Source organism: Drosophila willistoni, chromosome 3R, assembly GCF_018902025.1.
Source record: "Drosophila willistoni isolate 14030-0811.24 chromosome 3R, UCI_dwil_1.1, whole genome shotgun sequence".
Lineage (NCBI taxonomy): Eukaryota > Metazoa > Arthropoda > Insecta > Diptera > Drosophilidae > Drosophila > Drosophila willistoni.
In genome coordinates this window covers 30,322,783-30,343,691 of record NC_061086.1, presented here as the reverse complement: position 1 = coordinate 30,343,691, position 20,909 = coordinate 30,322,783, and positions in this window count along the sequence as shown.

Sequence of the window (20,909 nt, the reverse complement as noted above, 5' to 3'; positions counted from 1 at the left end):
AACGCTGCTGCCGCTGCTTCTGCTGCTGCTGCTGCTGTTGCTGCTAGTAGTCGGAGCGATGTTGTCGACGACGACGACGACAACGACGATGGGATGCGTTTCCCTACATTTCTCTCCGTCACGACGAAAACACACGTACGAATACGAAGACGAAGCACAGGCAGAAGGAGACGCTACGAGACGGGGCCGACGTGACTGCAGCCGTTTCTGTTGCCATTGCCAATTGCCAATTGCCCGAGTCCCCGCGTATTGCGAGCAGACCCTAGAGCCAGAGCGAACTCGATGGCGCTTTCGTTCATAAAATATTCACGAATTACTCTCTCTCATTCTCACCAGTATCCTTTGTCTTGTTGTGTCCCCTATATGTGCTGCCTCTCTGTCGCTCTCTCTCTCTTCTTCGTTGCTGACGCTGTGCTCCGGGCGCCATTCACAACGTTTATCGTTGCTGTCGCTGTCGCTTTGAACGCACATTCACGCTCGTCCATTGCCATCGTCGTCGTCGTCGTCGTCGTCGTATCCTCTCGGCTCTATTCGACTTCTCTGTTCGAAACACAGCGCAGAATCCTTGACGAGTTGAGCGCAAAATTATTCGAAAATGTACAAGAAATTCAAAAAATATTCCAAAGATAATTTTTAAATTTAAAAAATGGTATATCATATATCCTAAAAATTTATTTTGAACAACAGTTTAAACTAATTCAAGATCTCAGATAAATTCAAACTTATAAATAGTCTACAATCCTCCTGGCAAACCATGAATTTAGTTGTTGCCTTTCAAGTGAAACCGAAAAAATTCTTTGGCAATGCATAATAGAAAATTTCCCAGTATTTTTATGGCTCATACGGAGACTGAGGCTGAGACTGAGACTGAGACTGTTATACAGCATAAGTAAGGCGGCTAACATATGAACTGATTATCATACTGTTAACTAAACTTTAGATGTACGAGTTCTATATATGTATATATTTTAATTTAAACAGATTATGTCACCATGAAGTTAATTAGCTTACAGTAAACTAACTTGTGTGTAAATGCCACAAATGTCAAGTCTGTGAAATGTCAAGTAATATGAGAGGTGAATGAAAGCAAAATGAGCGTAAATGGGTTTAAAATAGAGGCTAATAATAGACATGGATAACCGTCGCATGGACATTTTGCATTGAACAACATGCAAGTGGAAAAGTGGATAATGCCTGCGCTCCCCTCTTTCCATTCCCATTTCCCTTTGGCTCTCCAACCATATGAGTATTGCTAAAGAACTAAAGGGATATAATCAACGCGTGGGGCAAAAGGAAAAAAATAAAATAAAAAAAAAAAAACAATACAAAGAGCAATAATGCAATACCAAATGCCATTGCTGTTGTTGTTATTAGCGTGCTGCTGCTGCCGCTGCTGGTGACGACAGCAACGGTAACGAGCTCCGAGGTAAAGCTGCAAATGGAGTGCAAAAACAAAGCCAACGAAAGGAATAAGGGTAAACGAGGAAAAATACATAATTACATGCAATTTAGCATGCGACATTATCATTGTTCTATTTAGCATAAGAATCAGCGCCATCACAACAGCTATGAGAACGAGTGCGAGTGAGCATGTGTGAAGGGGGCAACGAATTTAAAGGATAGCGCGGACAACGGACTGCAAGTGTCCTTTGTCTTTCTCGCTTGGTTGCGTGGCTGTGGCATGGTGCATGCTGCATATGTTTAAAGCACAACAACAACAAAAGTGACGCAAGCAAACAAAACAAAACGAAACGAAAAAAAAAGGCAGCCCCAGTCCTTGCTTTTGGCTTGTCAAGGCAAAACCAAGACAAGCCAAAGACGGGTTTCTCCTTTCTTTTTTAACTCGGTCTGTCTTAGGGAGACGAGCTGCTTACATGTGTGTGTGTGTATCTATGTGTTTATGGTATGACAATTGCCCTTTGAATTTTTTAAATCACTTTAAACGAAAACAAAAACAGAATTCCTTTGTCATTTCCCCCCCACTAACATAACAGAGTTCATCATCGCGTTTGCCTTTGCCTTTTGTTCTTCGAGTTGCGCTTGTTAGGTAAATCAGCGTCAGTTAGAATGTGCACACACACACACACACACACACGCAAAGACTAGCAGTCACAGAGATACTCACACTCATATAAACAACAACAACAATAAGTATGAGAGGCAAAAGACTGGGCAAAGTTATAACGTGCTTAAGCGTCTTTAACTGAAATGAGGCTAAAAAATATTTCCTCATAATGAAGTGTGCATGGAGCTTTCCGCGTGTGCATGTGTGTGTGTGTGTATGTGAGAGAGTATGTAAGTGTGACCTCTGACCATGCTTATGTGTATGTGTGTGAGTGTGTGTGTTACCAGAACAATAGCGCATTGTTTATTGTCGTTCTTGGTGTTCTTGTTGTTGTTGTCGTTCTTGTGGCTGCGCTTATTTTCCAACCTTATACGTACAAGTAGAAAATTAAGGCATTGTCTAAGCCAATTAAAGTATTTAGTAAAGTGCCCCTCGTTTACGAGTGCGTATGCGTGATATTTTGTTGAACATTAAGACAATTGGCCAAGACCACTCATGTTCACGTTGTTTTCGGACCATTTCTCAATAAATATTCACATATATAAACTGTTTGTTATCGATAGAAAGTAGACAAATGTATTTGAATTCCCTTTAATGACCACAAAAATTTTAGTAAACAATAAAGTAAACGACGCAATTTTTGTGTTATCAAGTTAAACAATATCTAGAATTTCCATAAGACTCTTTTAGCCCTTACACTAATCGAAACCCAAACTATTTTTTATAGCCCATGAGAATAAGCACTACTGACTTTTGGTTAACAAATGTCTACAGAAGTATCTACACGAAAAGGCTTAATCAAAACCATTTTCATCCAACTTCAACTAACTAAAATGATTTCATCAACGAAATTGCGCTTTAAATATCAAATCTATTTGTATTAGACTAATCAACGAAGCATTATAAGCATATTGGCAGAGTTGTTTTTCTTTCATATCTAACAATAATAAAAGAAAATGTAGAACATTTTGCAAATGATAGAAATTTAAGACTCTAAGTAAATTGATGGAGCATGTAGACAGGCTAAGGGCTGGTGAACATCGCATTTACAAGGGAAATAAGTGAAATATTAATGCTTGTTTTTCGGCAAGTCTTTCTTTTTTTTTTTAAGTCGGGCGGGCGGGCAGGCAGGCAGACAGACAGTCGAAGGTGCTGCCTAATGGAGGTCACACTTGGCCCTTTAAATTTTTTAATAGGTGTGTCAGATAATGAAAATAAGCACTCGGTTGGGGAGTTTTTTTTGGCTGCTTTAGATGAGGTTGAGAAGCAACGAGCTGGCAGAGATACAACGGTAAGACTACGTATACATACGTATTCAGGCATAGCCGCATCCCTGGTGTCCTCTCAGAGGAGTGTGTGTGTGTGTGTGTGAGGGGTTTGTTGTAAATTTTGTGTAGCAACATTTCGAGCTGCGGCCGCCTGTCACAGTGTTTTTGTTTTCTTTGCCCTCTGGATGGGCTGCAGTGCGCCATTCTCATTTGATGCCACTGCTGGCTCGGTCGCTTGCTCGGTCGCTCGCTCTCTCGCTGGTTGATGTTGATGGTTTGTAGGCCGCCGCCATTTGCCTTTTAACTTGGCTAACGATAATTTGTTTGGCAACTGCCGGCAACTGAAACGATGCCGACCCGTAATGAATTTTTATGCTCCTTTAATGTACTTTACGCAGATCTAAAATTATGTGACCAAAGTGACCCCCCACACCTCTGTTATACACACTGTGAGCTTTAGCTTCAGGTCTCTGCTAACGATTAACACTTTATTGCATTAGAGTATATACATATATATGCAGAAATAAAGTCATTGTCAGAAAAAAAAAACCGATTTCCTTCTTCTTGACTTCATTCTAATTCTGCTGACACATTTATCACTTGAATCTGTATAGCAATCGGTCCACACTCGAAATGAAATATATTTCACTTGTCTCTCGTCTGTGTGGTGTGAAGAGTAAAATTATGAGGGCCAGTAATGGGAAACGAAAGCGTGAACATTTACAGCGAATAATGTGATGTAAAGAACTAGAATTGTGTGAATTTAAGTTGAGTTAGTGCAGCCATTTGAAATCAAATGAAATCTATAAGTTATGATAGGGACTACTAACTCCGCCTTTTGGGCTTTGGACTACAGAGATATTTGAATATTAGTTTAGTATTCAGTAGAGTTGGCAATCCTATCATATTTGAGCTGTGGCTGGCTTTCCTCTGATTTGCTTTGGCTTTGCTCTGTGGCCAAGGCCAATTGCCTGCCACGCGCCTTGTGAATTCCGTTATAAATGGCTCTAGTTCCATCGATCTGTCGCGACCCCTTCCCATTCCCAGCTATCGTATTCGAATGTGCATAGCTTTGGCAAATTTACTGTTTAAGTAATATTTTGTTACACCAAAAGGATGGGATGGGTGAGCAATTGGGTGGGTAGCAGCAGCAACATTAGCAACTGCAGGCAGCAACAGCAACAGCAGCAGCGGCAGCCCGGCTGGTTTACACTTACTGCACATAACTGTGTAATTTATATTGCCCATTTCGCTTTGACTCACTCGCACACTCCCAAAGTGCTTTTGTGCGACAAAGTAAATTGTAAAATGTCACCCATAAAGCGTAAATTGTAACAAAAAGCACTCCAGGCCACGCAGTGATTTAAATTTTGTAGTCTGTAGGCTTTGGCTGTAAAGTTATACGACACACATACACACACATACAGACATACATATACAGAATGTACATATATATATATATATATCGTTCCTCTGTTTCGTTGCCCATTCGCCCCATTGTCAGTGCAAAACGCAGCTGGCAGAGCGGTCTGGGCCTACAAGACACTTGGCAGCAATGGCGACAAGTTTTTGTATGTGCCCCCTCTTTGCCGAAGGGGGAGAGAGTGTGGGGTAGATGGTGGTTTGAAGCTTGGCTAGCCTGTAACTGCCAACCCGAAACTGTATCTGCGTGTCCACAATTTACACAATTCATAATTCATGCGAAAATATTGTTCATACAATATATAGACGATGGCAATGTCGGCGCATATAAATTTCTGCATTTTGTAACCAGCGGCAGCGACCGCATCTGCAGCTCCTATGTAATTGTAATTGTATCTGCATATACATATATATGTATCTCTATCTGCAGCTCTGAATCTCTGCTGTGTGTGTGTGTGTGTATCTATGTTTGCCGGTTTTGTATTTAATTGAGTTTTGGTATGCAAAACTCTAGGCCAAAGTGACAAATTGATTATCAATGCTCATGCTTTATGCAGGGCAAAATGGCTTTAAATTTCATTTAAAATGTATCTTCAAAAAAATCTATAAAAATATATTCCAACCCAAAAAAAAAAAATAACCAACTAACCCAAACTGCAGCCAAACTGGCAGCTTCTTGGATGGCTAGCTGGCTGGCTGGTAAATTAAAACGGAAACAATTTATTTCACGCACTATTGAACTTTAGAATGAACGATTTTTCTTTGCCGCAATTTGAGCAAATATTAATTTTATTTTTGTATTTTTTCTTCCTGCAGCTGACGTACTCGTCGCCGCCGCCGTCGTATTCATGAACCTATCCGCAAAAGTCTGGCATTTTCCTTTATTTTACAACTCTGACTGTGTGTGTGCAGGCAGAGTTTTTTGTTCGTTCTTCATTTTGCTTCGGTTTTTTTTTCCAATTTTTTTTATGTGTTTTCTTTTTTTTTTTTTTGCCTCTATACTTTCCTACAGTCGAGGACAATCAATTTTTCTTCATCACAAAATTGCATTCTTCAAACAGAAAGGAGACGATGAAGAGAAAGAGAAAAGGATGGGGACATGGAGTTGGTTGAGGTGGCGGGAGAACACAAAAATTCGCACTTTATTCATTTCCGCAAGCGCCCCGGGCGCATAAAATGCTCTCTGTCATTTGACTGGCCACGATCCGGACTTCAGAGCTCGACCACGGCTTGGTGGTTCTGGCTGTGCTCTATTCTGTTCTGCGTCTGCTTCTGTATTCATTAATCAACTTTCAAATCTTGCCACTACAAACGAGATGTACACACGTGGATGAAAGGGGCCGCGGTGTGCTGTGCTGTGCCGTTGGAGGGGAAATAAACAACGGATCAGGCCGGCAGCGTCAAGGGGTAGTGGGGCTGGTCATGGGGGATGGTTATTTTGCACTAATTTGCGGCCGCGCCATTGTCGGTGACTGACAGTTGCAACAAGCAGCGACAACCTGTACATGTAGAAACCATGTTCCTCTTTCATTTGCCAATCGCTCTTTCCCTCACAGCATGCTTCTTCTGTCTTGCAAACGTTCACTCATTCTGTTTGTATCATTTACGCGTAGTGAATTAAATCGCCTTCGCCACAGTCCAGTTGACCAGCTGACCACATGGCGTATGCGTGTTGCTCCATCACTCACCGACCGGCAGTTACAGTTAGCGAGTGTCAGTTTTCATTTGCGTCAATTGTTTGCAACTGGTTAAAGTTTGAAAAGCAACATCAGAGTCCTTCTCTCTCTCTCTTTCTCAGTCTGTATCTCCCTTGATACTTGCTTTAGGTGAAGTCTTTGCAAAGCTGCCTTGAGTATGTTTCTTCCCATACTCCCCGCCCACTTCTCCACATCTGACAGTCATTAACAACCGGAGATGAGTTTGGTTTAATGCGGTTGCCGTTTACAAATGGAATTTTTTAGTGGTCCGGCTAGCAGTCAAAATGCCAGTAGCAACCAACTTCCCAGCATTGCTTGAAGGATTTCGGTAACGGAAGTCACTCCATTGCCATTGACTGCGTGCCAACGAGTCGGTCCGTCAGTGGAATGTGTGTGTGTCTGTGTGTGTGTGTGTGTGTGTGCATTTCACAAATTCTTTAATACCTCGTTTATTTCCAAATATCGTACAGTCATTATTCCTCCATGGCTGCTAATTCAAATGAAAAACAAGGATCAAAATTATTTTTAGAGATATTTATTCTGCCTAAAGAGGATAATCTTGCTACAGAGAGCCCTATGAGGGTATTTCAAAGCGAAGGTAAGGAAAGTATTCAAAATTTATCAATTGATAATTGGAATTTTCTCATTGAAGAGGCCTATATTTGCGGAGCCTTAAAATATTATCACGAGAGAAGAAGTTGAAGAATAAACTATTTTAACTCAATATTTTTATAGCTTAGCATAATATCAGATCTAGCTTGATAATTCAAAGTAAGTTAAGCTTGTATCTAGTCAAAATATGTTCATTATTTTAAAATATTCTTAGAGTACAAGAATTTTGAAAGCGACACTTATCTTACTCACTTGACTCCTCATTCTTGGCTAAATAAAAACTTATTTAATTTTCAAAATTTATGATTATAAGGTAGTAAGAAGCCCCAAATTTTACTTTCTCATCTCTTTATAATTCTCTACTTAGGTCTAAAACGTACGCATATGAAAAGATAAAAAAACTAATTAAAAATCTTCAGAATTTTTCCACTTTTCGAGCGGGTATGTATTTTGCATGCCTTTTTGGTTGTAAAATTTTCTCTGTAGGAGTCGACGACATTGCTTGGCAAAGTTTTCATTAGCCACATTTAGGTTGAAATTAAAAACGAAAAAAAAAACATACAAAGTTTGAGGCGAATCTTTTACACTTGCATGGCAAGCATCGTCGCCTACTTATGGCAAAATTTTTCGACAAACTATTTATGCAGTGGAAAGTTTATGGCAGGCCCATCCCTACTCATCCATTCAGTAGGTCCGTGTCCGAGTACAAGTCCGAGTGCTCAACTATTTATGTTAGAACTGCAAAGCGTAGCCGAAACCAATGAAATTTTCTAAAATACTTACGACAACGCGCAAAGTGCACTTTCACCCCATCAACCTCTTACCACCCACCCACGAGTGCACCCTTTATAAGTGGGTGGGGCTCTGAGTGGGACGGCCTATGATGCTTGCTCTCTGTGTGGGCGGTAGCCACCACCTGGTCATAGACTTTGACTTTACTTAGTTGGCTTTTACCTTAAGTTTCCAGTGATTTTGCCAGCCAGGATAGGGGCTGGGGGAAGGCAACACACATATTTTCTTTCTTAGCTCAACCTTAGCCACTTGGCCTGTTCTTATGATTTTACTTGGGCTTGTTCAGGTGGATGGTTTGCCTGGCGTGCGAGTATGGAATGAATAGGTCGTGTATGTGCATATTTTAGAAGCGTTAAGCTCGGTGTATAAGTGCGTGTAAGAGCGTCTGGGGAGGAAGAAGTTTTTAGACTCTTTTCAACTCCCAAGAACTAAAGTCAATGGTCAATTTGTTTGAGATTTGCAGATTTGGTATAGCCCTGGGGCTTGGGCTAATTAAAATTGCATTAAAGCTGAACCTAAATTTACTTTAAAAGAAGGACTCACTTCTGGGTTTTGGCCTTCGCCTCTGCTTTGCTCTGCTCCGCTTTGCTCTGCTCAGTTAGCTAACCAAGCGAAACGCGAACCCCGGCTCCATACAAATTGCAGTCAACATGGTGCGTAAGTCAACCGGAACTGGCAAAGACAAAATGAAATACACATGGGCATAGGCATGAGATCAAGATGGAAGCCCAAGGAGGTGGCGGCGGCGGCGGCGACGGCAGCAGCACATTAGGCCAGGCAGTGACAAATAAACAGTGACAGAAGGCAAACAAACGAGGACGAGCTGAGCAAAATGACAGAGAATGACTGCCAGCGAGAACGGGAGCGAGGCCAATTCGTTGTCATCAGTTCAACTTCATTTTGGACTTGGTGTAATATTGTAAGCAGCAACGAAAACATTGCAGACATATGAAATATTAAATATGTATGTACCTACATACATACATATATATGTTTGAATCTAATATGTATGTAAGTAGGTTTGCCCACAAATACAAAGACACGGGAGACATAGAGACAGACATACACGCACACGATATAAACAATCATTTGGCCCCAAATGTCTGCGAATATACATATACATAAATTTGTGTGTATGCATGTGTGTGTGTGTGTGTGTGTGTGTGTGTGTGTCTGTGTATGTTGTCTGTCTAGTAGAGAAGCCTGCAAAAAGGAAATGACAGGCTGATGATCCCATTTCCGAGTGGTAAGTTATGCCAAGGCAGCAACCAAAAGCAGCAACACCAACAAAAGTAAAATGTGCGGAACAACCTTCAATGGGACAGAATCGACTTGTGTGCATTCGCTGCCTTTTCACTATACTGCAAGCCATAGAAGCTTTATACAGAGAAACGCTGCCTCCTATCAGGGGCATATGATTCTATGAGTGTGAATGGAGTAGGAGGAAAATGTGGGTTAAATTGATGGCAACCAGCAGCACAAGGAGCAGCAGCTAGAGTCCTTTTCATTATAATTTAAGCACAGCAACATGACAACGTGGTTAACTTTTGCTTTTTTCCCCTCATTTTGTTACTTTGTTGCTGTGATCAGTGACTGCAGGGACTTTGCCGTTGCTGTTACATTCTGGTGAAATGAAATTGCCTCAAAATGTTTCCCCACTTTTATTTTTTTTCTCTTCTCTTGTTGGTGGCCTTTGACATGTCTTTATATCTATATGTATCGGTGTATCCTTGTATGTGTTTGTGTGCTGGGTGTTTGTGTGCAAAGGTTGAAGCATTTAATGAGCTGAAATTTGGAACGTGTGTCCTTGATATACCAAAAAACAAAAAGCGCCACAAAAAAAACAAGGAAGCAGCAAGTCCTTTAAATGAAATTGAGGGCACTCTAATGAGACACTCTCAGGCAGCGTCGTTGAATTGAAAATCATTTCAATATGAACTTATTGTTTGCCATTAAAATGAGTCACAAATTATTTCAAATATTCCGATTCAGTTTGATGCTGTGACCTCTTGTGTGGTTAATATTTAATACAAACAAAAAAAGAAGAGAAAAATATGAAATTTAAGCACTTAATCACCCAATTCCCCCTCCCCCCCTCCATTGTAAACATGTTAATTAAATTGTACGGAAATAAATTTGCATGCAATCAAATTTAAGAACTGACATTCCGCCCGAACCACAGAACCACAGAAGAAAATCCGCATCACACCCACAGAGAGAGTGAAAGGCCAAGCCCACTCCTTCTCTTGGGCTTTAAGCGGGTGACATGTGCTCGCAATTTGTATGCGTAAAACAAATACTTACACTTATCCCATACAAATGTACATACATACAAACATACATATATGTGAATGTATTTGTAAGACGTTTTTTGGGGTGAACCAAAAGCATGAGTTTCTTATAAAGGATAATTTGGTTTGGTTAATATTTCGTTTTGACAAAAAGTGTTAAGCTTAATTTTCCAGAGAATGGAAAAGGGGATAAAACAAAGCATATTTTATTTATATTAGTTTATTGTAAAGTTTGCAATTTAATTGATAGACATGGCGGTTAATATTTAAATGAGTTTCCTAACAAAAATCTTTTAGATTTTAGGTTTAATTTTGAAGAAACTTCTTTCTCGCTTAACAAAAAATCATCTATAAAAGTCGTCTCTTATAATATAGGATATTATTTAACACAATGCTTTTAAAAAATCATAGATTTAAATTATGTAAGCACTTTTGAGCATATCAATATATTTATGAATGTTTGAATGCACAAACAAAGAACTAAAGATCCAAGCTGATCTCATCTCAGAGACCTACAAACAGCCAAGTTGAACGATAACTGAAAACTGTTTCTTACATCAGTTTGAGACCATCCTAATTTAATATACATATTCATACTAGCGTATTTATACATGTATGTAGAGGCCTCTTTATTATTTATTTTTATGCTTTACAATATTTATGCTTTTTGTCAGCATTTCGCATACGAAACAGCAAAAATCGTCTTGATGGGCAGCGCATTTAATTAATGAAGAATCCGCCGAACAATCACGGTCCGGCAGTGGCTGAGCCAATGGCCAGCAACGGGGATTATACATTGGAGGAGGGAGAGTGAACAAGCTATTGTTGGGGGTAGAGGATGAAGGGAAACGCATTAAGCCTTTGACATGCGCCAATCGTAAATCTTGACCAACATATCTGAGCAATGTTTGCCCAATGCCCCAGGGCAAAATGGGCTGTCCAGGCAGCGATGGCATCACATGTTACCAAAAAAAAAACAAGAAAAAATTTACTGGGCGAATTGCTTTGTACTTTGACATGAGGCAGCCAGCCAGCCAGTCGGCCAGTCAGTCAGTCAGTCAGTCAGTCAGTCAGTTGGTGGGCTGGCTGAAACAGCGGCGGCATTGACAAGGGCGCCTATGCAAATATTTAGTAAATGAATCAGCGCTTTGCGACTGTTATCATTTATGCCCTGTGCGCGCGGCCCCATCTCGAGGCCCAATCTCTGCTCGTCTCGCCTTGTGTCCCGTTTTGGTTGCTTGGCATTTTTCGGTTTCGCCCCAGAAAACAGAGAGAACGGACTCTGACAGGCGACAGCGAATTTGTCAATTTGTAGCAATGACTGTAAACAGACTGAAGGCTTCTGGACGGGCCGACCCAATGCCCCCTGCGTTACCCTTGCCAAGCGTTGCACATGCGGCCCCAACTAAAATTTATGGCCCAGCTCTTGGTGACGCACTTGTCCGGCCATGGTTGGTGCTGGAGCTGCCCCGAAGCGGCTATGCATACAAAACGCTGCGGCAATTATCTCAAATGCAAATGCTCTGCCCTGGTCTATGAGGAGAACGGAGAGCGGGAAATGGTACGAGACAAGGCGAGGACCGAGGGCATTAGCTAAGCACGTAATGAATTGTCTTTTTGGCCATTCGATAAATTTGCAACTCTATGAAGCTGGCTACGAGCTGGCGACCAGCTCGCACAAGCTATGTAGATGTAGATCCAGCTGCAGCAAAAGTGGCATCTGATTCGGATTTCGTATACGGGGGATTCGGCATTGGCATAATGATGATTCGGCTTGGGCTTCGGTATATACATATACACACATACGTATATATATTTTATTTTGGGTAAGGGGTGATTTTGGTGTGCAATCTCGCATGCCTTCACTGCCACTTTAGTGAGGCGCCCTGAAGCGTTCGGGCGCCGTAGAGTATGCAACGTTTTATGGCGCGCGAGAGAAGAGAAGCCAAGAGCCAGGGCGTAATTAAAAATCATAAGAAATGGAATACAAACAGAAATAAACATGCCATAGCCGAGAGCATAAAAGCAGATCCCTCCATGCCAGCAGTTTTCTTTCTCTCCCTCTCTCTCTCTCTTATTTTTTTGTGTGTGTGTTTTTTTTTATTTATATGTATCTGTAGCTGTTTCTCTGTATTTCTATCTGTGAATGTGTAAGCGCAATAAAAATATGCCAAAAGGAAAAGCAAGGCCAAAAAGGAAATAAAAATAAAAGCTCGGGAATAAAATAAATTGCACTCAAAAATCCTTTTTCCGTGCCTGCAACTCATTACAAATTTTATTACATAGCGGCACACAGAGGCCCAAAAATAAAAAAAAAAAAAACAGAGGCAGAGAGAGAGAGAGGGAGAGAGAGAAAAAAAAACAGCATCAGCCAGATACACACACAGAGATCCAGTTACAGTGCCGACCCCCCCTCATACCCCCAGATAACTGCATATCAGCATGGATAGACTGACATTTAATGCAAACACTTGATGTTGCTCATTAAAAGGAATTCATCGTGCGCATTGGAGCTGCTTCTGGCCAGCCAAAAAAAAAAAAAACATATACAACTAACACACACACACTCATACAAACAAACAGATATTTATATGTAACATCTCAGTCTCAAAAGTGAATAGAACTTGTTGCCGTATAAACAGCAGCAGCAGCGCGAGTAGCAACCAAAATACAGCCAAAGACAAGACAAGGCATCGCAATGACTGCCAGGCAACAGTATTAAGCATACCATGTACATACATATGTGAGGGGGAGGGGGAGGGGGTAGTTCTCCTCACAATCCCCAATACCCTCTAGCATTTAAGTGCTGCTGTTTCTGCTGCTGCTGCTGCCGCTGGTTGCCTTTGGCACTGCGACTGGCTGCTGTCTTGTCACCTGCAGCCGGTGACGACTGCAGCAATGGCAACTAGCAAACGATGGCAACATGACTACAACTTGTCTACATTGCGTCTTCTTGTCTGTAGTTGTAGTCAGACATGTGTATGGCGAGGAGGCAACAGCAGCAGCTGCTGTCTTACTGCCAGGACCGGATTATCTATCGGACTTAATGGATGCCATGGATATCATGGGCAACTTCTATTGACATTTGTCATGAATTATTTCATCTCGAGAAGGTTTAATGAACATTAATCTCACAAATGAAAACTCTAGATGTAGAATTTTGAAGAGAAACGTAGATTTGTCCTTCCATTTAATAGCAGATAATTTGAAATTCGATTCTATTAACCACTTTTGGGTTATGCGAATTCATAATTTAATCTGTGTCTCTTTTTTCTGTACTATGAACTTATACCTCATTGCGCTCCTGTTGCTGAATGATGCCATTGTGAATTCTCTTGGTTGCTCTTGTGCGCTGCGTCTCATTTATTTCATATACTTACTTCTCCCACTTACTTAACGCATTACGTGGAAATTCATATGCGTACCAGAAGTATCAACTTTTTCCTTTTTGGAGTCGGATGTGATTATAAAGAGCATTTTGAACGCCAACTGCATAAGTGTATATCTATCTGTGTGTGTGTGTGTGTATCTGTATGTGTGTGACTTTCTCTATGCAAAGAGATATTAGTATGAATGCAAAAAACATAACTGCTAGCATTTTTAAATCCTTTAAGTCCTTTTGGCCAAAGAAATCAAAGAACTCTTCAATTTTCAAGAATTAAATCTGACTCACTTTTTGTTTTGCTTTGCATGGGATGATAAGTTTTTACATATATGACCGGTTTTTTTTTGCGGAAAAGGGTGAGGGAGGGTCCTGTCAAATGTCAAACTTATCATTTTCATTGTCCTGAGCAATACAAAAGTTTTTATTCATATTTTATACATTTCTTTTATGCTCCAATCAAGGCCTATAAATATGCTCTCTCATATACGCTACAATCAAGCTGTATATGGTATATATAACATGTCTGAATGTATGTGTGTGTGTGTGTGTGTGTGTATAATATGTATCTGTGTATATTGTGTTGGAGAAGAGAAAAACCCAAGTATGTCAAATTAACAATGTCATCAAAGCGATTTAACATGTTGGCGCTCCATACTCTGGCCATGTCTTTTCTCTGCCGGCGATTACAAAGCAAATCTTTTCAAAGCTTTTAACAAACATGCTCAGCCATATAAACACACATCACACGCACACACACACGCACACACACACACACACACACAGGCACAAAGGCAAGCCAATAACTTTGAATTAAAATGCGTTTATTCCGGCTCTTTACACGCTTCACTGTGGGGTCATCAGACGAGGACGACGAAGAAGAAGAAGAAGAAGAACAAGACGAAGAAGAAGTAGTAAAAGCTCGGCAATTGAAATTGGGCGACAAAATTCTGAGCGTGGGTGGCGAAAAAATCTTAACCCAAATAACTTGGAAAACTATTCAAAACATTTACTTAATATTCGCAAACGGAGCCGAGAAAAGAAAGAAAGAAAGTGGCAAGGGAAGCGTGGAATATGGCACACACACACACAAACACAACCACATACACATTCAGACACTCATACTCACTATCTCTCTTGCTCTCTCTCTCTCTCTCTCTTCAAATGAAAGCATTTTGTAATCCTTTGTTATCTTGATCTCTTTTCGGTCACATACATTCTAACACACTCGCATACACACACACACAGCATCGCCCTTCCACTTGCTGATGTTTAATATTAAATCATATTAAAATATTCAAAAGGCTCGCTAAGCATTTATAAACATTAGCACGCAAACATGGACGCGAGACCAAAAACACGTTGGCAAACATGGATAAGCCACCAGCCCAGGCCAACCCCCTGCCCCTTACCCCTGCCCCTCTCCCCTTTCCCATACACATACTACGAACAGCCAGCAGGCAGCAGCCACCAGCCAGCAGCTAAGAGCCAAGTGCTAGGAGATTGTGCGCCTAAATGTATGCAATGCCAGAATCCTAAAAGCGTCACACAGCGAGTCAGCAAGTTGGCAAATACACACACACACATACACACACACACACACTTTCTCTCTCTATCTAGGTGTGTGTGTGTTAGCGAGATACCGCCCAACCCCCTTTTTACAAAATTGTTTGCAAGCATTTTTGAATAATTTTCACAAGTGTGTGTGTGTGTGTGTGTGTGTGTGTTTGTGTTTGTGTATGTGTGTGTGCCTAAAACTCTTTCCAAGCATAAACTGCATGAGTTGTGCTAAGAGAGTGTTTAGAGCTAGCTTAAAAATTCATCAACGGCATGACAAGTGCGGCCGCAAGGCCCTTCTCCCCCTCCCAACGCTTGGGCCGCCTTTCCTTTTTGGCGCCCGCATCGTTTTTCAAGCATTTTTACGATTATTGGTGCCTAATGGCTCAGCGGCGGCAACTTTTTAGCCTAAAGTCACTCAAAGACAAATAGTTTTGTTTGTCAAAGCATTTTTTTGCATTTGTATGATGAGTAGATGAGACACTGAATTCCCTTTTAGCTTTTGACTTGACTTTAAACACAAAAAGTGCCACAGCAGCATTAAAAGTTATGCGAATGAATGATTTACAATGAAAGACAACAAATTTGATGACTACCCTTAACAATCTAATGATAAGTTTTATATTCAAATTGAGGTCTATAAACGACTTCGTTTTGTTTAAAAGAATATTTTGTATTTCAAACATATATAAATGTAGTTGAGCTAACAACATGAAACTTGAAAATATTAATGACAGACCCAGGTCTTGTTTTATGAGGCAGTTAAATATTATGAAAAAATATCAAAGAACGGACGGACGGACAGACAGACATGGCTATATCGACTCAGCTTCTCATGCTGATCAAGAATATATATACTTTATGGGGTCGGAAACGTCTCCTTCTGTGCGTAACAAACATCTGACCAATTTTATAATACCCTCTGCAAGGGTATAAAAAGGAAGCACAAAACTCTAAAGCTTTGATGAGAATCAAAGAGTCTGATAATAGAGAAATACTTTTGAGAATGTCAAGTAAATACTTAAAAAAATGTTAAAAACTAATTCTTTAAAATATATTCTACGCAGGAAATCTGGCATTTTAGGAGAAAATAGTTCTTGGATATCGAAAAAATGCTTTTCATCATTAACTAAACTGTTTACTGGCCCTTTAGGAGAGTCGAAATAAGTACAGTCGATCTATGGACTCATTAACTTATGTATCTAGTAGAAATTTTCTGTCGATCTATGGACTCATTAACTTATGTGTCTAGTAGATATTTTCTGTTAATTTATAACTAAATGAATTTTAAATTCAAATTCAGTGTATACAACTTAAATCTGAAGCTTTTAATGCACTCTACCTGGAGAGGATTAGTTGCAAGGCCGAAACTATTTATGCTTAAAATTAACAAGAGGTGCAATTTGCAGCCATAGTTTCTGAAAACTCATAAAAGCAGCGTATGAATGCATTGGCCTTGGTTAAAAGATGGTTTTTGTAGTGCTTTTTTTTCCCCCGATTTCCTTGTTTGGACTTAGTAGAGAGTAGTTGAATGAACAGCCGCAATTAGCTGCACATTTCTTTTGCTGCAACTTTATCTCAGAGCAAACAACACACGACAATGAATAGTAGAAGTAGTAGTTGCTGTTGTTGTTGATGGCTATGGCCAAACATGGTGCACGAAAATCCAAAGAACATTTAACACTTGCTGAATGAGAACGAGCACATAAATCTATGGCAGTCTGGAGAGTTGTTGCAGCATCAGGTGCGGCAACAAAAGCCGAAGTAGTAGCAGCAGCAGCACCAAAAGAAAGCAGCGCAAGTTGCATTTAATTAAACTTAAACATTTTCATTGTCAAGCGAAAAATAATTAGTTGTGTGAGGCGGAGAGTCAAGACGATAGGCAGGACTTTTGGGTGAGATTGCTGTATGTATGTATATATCTACATATATTGCTCTTGTCTGCTGTGTGTGTGTGTGCAACGGAAGTAATATGCCTGGCACATGCCGACAAACGGCAAGCGGGAAGTTTCAAAATTAAAATGAATGCACAGGCAAGACTCCAGAGAGCGAGAGAGAGAGAAGACGATGGCACGACAATGGGAGCCGCTAAAAAGTAGTAACACATCCAAGACTTTTGCAGCAACAGACATTTACAAGCGCCAGCGAGCAAAACACACATCCAAGACAACGGATGGCAGTTATAAACGACAAAGTCACATGCATGAGGTTGTCAAGAAACTAACTAACAAAAAAAAAAATAAAAGAGTAAAACTATGAAAACACTGGGTAAAAGGATCCCCAACTAGTTCTCTGGCAGCAGCTTAAGGAAATCTGGAGAAGGACGATGGGGAAACCTAGACCCAAACCAAGCGATGCTGTCGAAATAATGTGCACAATTAACTAACTGCGCCTGCAAGCGACACCAGCAGCCAACCAACCAGCCAGCCAACCAGAACGAGGACTTCACACAAGTTTACCAAGGATCGGGGCCAAAGGCGGCTGCAACATTATATATTTAGTTAAGGTATTAGCAGCGCTCACACACAAGCAAACTCCAACACTGCTCACCACAATTAGGATGAAAACTATCGAATAGCTTTTGTAGGTCATGGTTTTCATTTGACTTTAATGTTGTTAATAAATACGAATTAAGCAATTAAATTTTAATTAATTGGTTAATTTAATTATTCTTCACTATTTCTATGTTGACTAGTGTAACGAGAAAGCCGCACAACTTTTTGCAAAGTCTGCCTGCATGGATTAATTAAATTAGAGCCACGTCAAGCAGCAGTCTCCTCTCCACTCCTCTCCCCTCCTCAGCCACCACATTGAGACACATTACAATTTTCTCGCGGATTTTCTTAATAACATTTTCCCCTGGTTTTTGGCTATGGCAATCGATGGACTTAATATTTTACACATCATTCACAGGAACTCGATGCGCTGCCAAGCAGGCAGGCCGCGGCTCCAGCTAATAAATTAATGCTAATTATGTTTTCAATTAGGCAACAAAGGCTAATTTAATATTTTACCATGTCGGCCATGTCTCTCTGTCTGCCTGTCTGCCTGTCGGTCGGTCGGTCGGTTGTCGTCAGTAGTATGCGTGTGTAGTAAGTTTGCGCCTCTGATTGATGTGCGTCGCAATTTTTCGCGTGATTTGAAACTGCAAAAAACATGACACCGTGTTGCAGGGCATTCTAGGCAGAGTAAGGGGCATGGGCAGAGGGGGTTGAGGGTTGAGTTGCGTGGTTGGGCTCATTGGCTGCTGGGAGTCTAATGGCAAATGGCTGTATACAGTTTGCTTCTCTCTCTCTCTCTCTCTCTAGAGTTTCTTTTTTCCGCTTTTTGTTCTTTTTTGCTGATATGTTGGATCGGCCAGGCCTCTCCACTCGTTGGGCTTTTGGGCGTAAATTTAATGGAAATTCTCGGCATAGTCAGAGCATCAAATCAATATGTCATGAGAAGGGCTACCCTGATGCCGCTTGATGTTGCTGCAACAGCAACAACAGAAACATGCTGATGTGTTAACGGTGTAGAGAGTGAGATGAAAGAGAAGAAGTGTAAGTGGCAGAGGGCAAAATATACAGAAGGCATCAAAAGGCATGCATATTAGAAGCAGGACCGGATATAGACCCACTTAGGGTCATCATTTCTCTATTGAAAATCGAGAAATATCAATCATAATGTGAGATCATTTTGAAAGTATTATATATGTATTTTAATATGGCCTGCCTTTTCTAGGAATATTAAAAGTATCATGAACCAATGAGATGAAGTATAGTTGATTGACAAAATAGTTTGACTATGTAAACGCTATTGAAAGCAATAATAATTTACTCTACAAGTTTATTTATTTTCCTGCTAGCTCTGCTTGTTATTACTTATTAGCTAAACTAATAGATTTAACTCCATTCAGCACTTTCAAAACATCATTAAGTAGACTGACAATTTCATAGCCAGTTTACTTTATTCATGAATTCGTTTAAGATTCCATAATGAAAGGGCTAACCGCCTTTTTAATCTTCCATGGACATTTTTCTTTGCAAATGAAAAAGAGAAGACAGGATATGAAATCTTCTTTTTCCTATTTTTTGAAACATTGACACTCTAACTGAAAAACCGCCCTTGGTTTAGCTATGACTCGTTATTGCGTATACGCAATGTTGTGCACACTTTAGATGATCAATGAGTGAAAGGTAGAATAGTTCAATTTATAAGCTACTATAGAAATGTATGTTTGAAAAGCAATTTCAATGGAGGATTAACAAAACAATTGATTCACAATGGAAATGTCAACTCTTTGACTAATCTGTCATTTTATTTATTTAGGTGTAGGGTATTCAGCATATAGAATAGGCTTTAATCTCTGTAAAAATGCCAGTTAGCTTTGTGTTGAGTATAGGCTAAGAGATGGAGAACAGTTGGGAGGGTGTAGGAAAAATGATATGGAAAAAGTTGCCTTGCATGTGCCTAAATCGTTGATTTACGATTCACGCCACACTGAGGAGCCACCGCCGAATCAGTATACCAGCAACAACAACATGGAGAAGGGAGATGTGGAAGCGAGTGTGTGTGTGTGTGTGAGTGTGCGTGTGTGTGAGTGTGTGTGTGTGGTGGCAATGGCACTGGCACGCATAACAAACGCGCAGGCAGCCGTGCAAACCACTTTGGCGGGCAATGCGTTGCCGTTGGCCGTATCCTTCTGACACTGCGGCTCCTGCATACACTGTGAATGTTTTTGCTGCAACGCATAATAAAGAATTTTAAAATTTATTACATGTCTCCAGCCAATATTTCACTTTGACATGCAATGTCGCGAAATGAAGCTGTCCAGTTGTGGCTGTTGCCCAACTTGTCCATGTCTATGTCCGCTCTCTCTCTGCCGCCTTCTCCGATGCCGCCGCTTACATCTTGATCGGACCGAAGTAAATTTGCTTGCCATGCCCAGAATGAACTGCGCCAGCTGCTTGGGCTGCCAATTAAAATAACGCGCACAAAGAACTGACTGAGTTACCCGCCATCAATCAATATATCTTTTTTGGTTAATTAAAAGTGTACGACCCTTTCATGTGTTGTAGATGAGAAATGCCCGCCAAAGTCAGATGGGTCCATCAAGGTAGAGTAGACTTCCCATTCCCCATTAGCCGAACTGGTAATTGGCTTAGCATTGGTCTCAGGCCCCTTTCAATTTTATGCGTGTGCAAATGAAAAGGAAATGTTATCGTTTAATTTTATTTTTGCCATTGGCTTCATTTCATAATGACTGACAGACAGATTGACAGAGGGTTGGGGCAAATAAGGCCATTGCCGCGATTCGCGATGCCTCGTCTAGCGACACATTGCATCGCATCGCATCGCATCGCGTCTTTTGCCCATAACTTGATCCTGCACATTGCAAAAGTGGCGTGGCGTTTAAACATAATTAAAGACAAACAACCGAACACAGTAGCCATCAAGAGAAGCATCCCATTTCGTGGCATGTTCCTGGTTGGCATTGGCAACGCATGAAAGCAAATAAAGGCTATAACCGGATCAGGAGGCACCCAGTGCACATGGACCATGGAAATCTTTGCTATATAAAGAAATGGTAACCCAAAAATTCTGCATCATATTTTTACGCAATTAATAAAGGAAACTCCCAATGCCAATGGCAGTGTTTTTACCATTATGTCTTTCAGTTGACACCCTCTTTGGACGCTCCCTTCTGGTGCAACCCATTACTTCGACATGTGGAACTATGCCTCTTTTCTCAGATGCAATGGGGCAGCAATTTCGAACATCATTTTACTTTCATTATGCTTTTAACCTTGCAGTTTGATAGCAGCTGCAGCAACTGCTGAC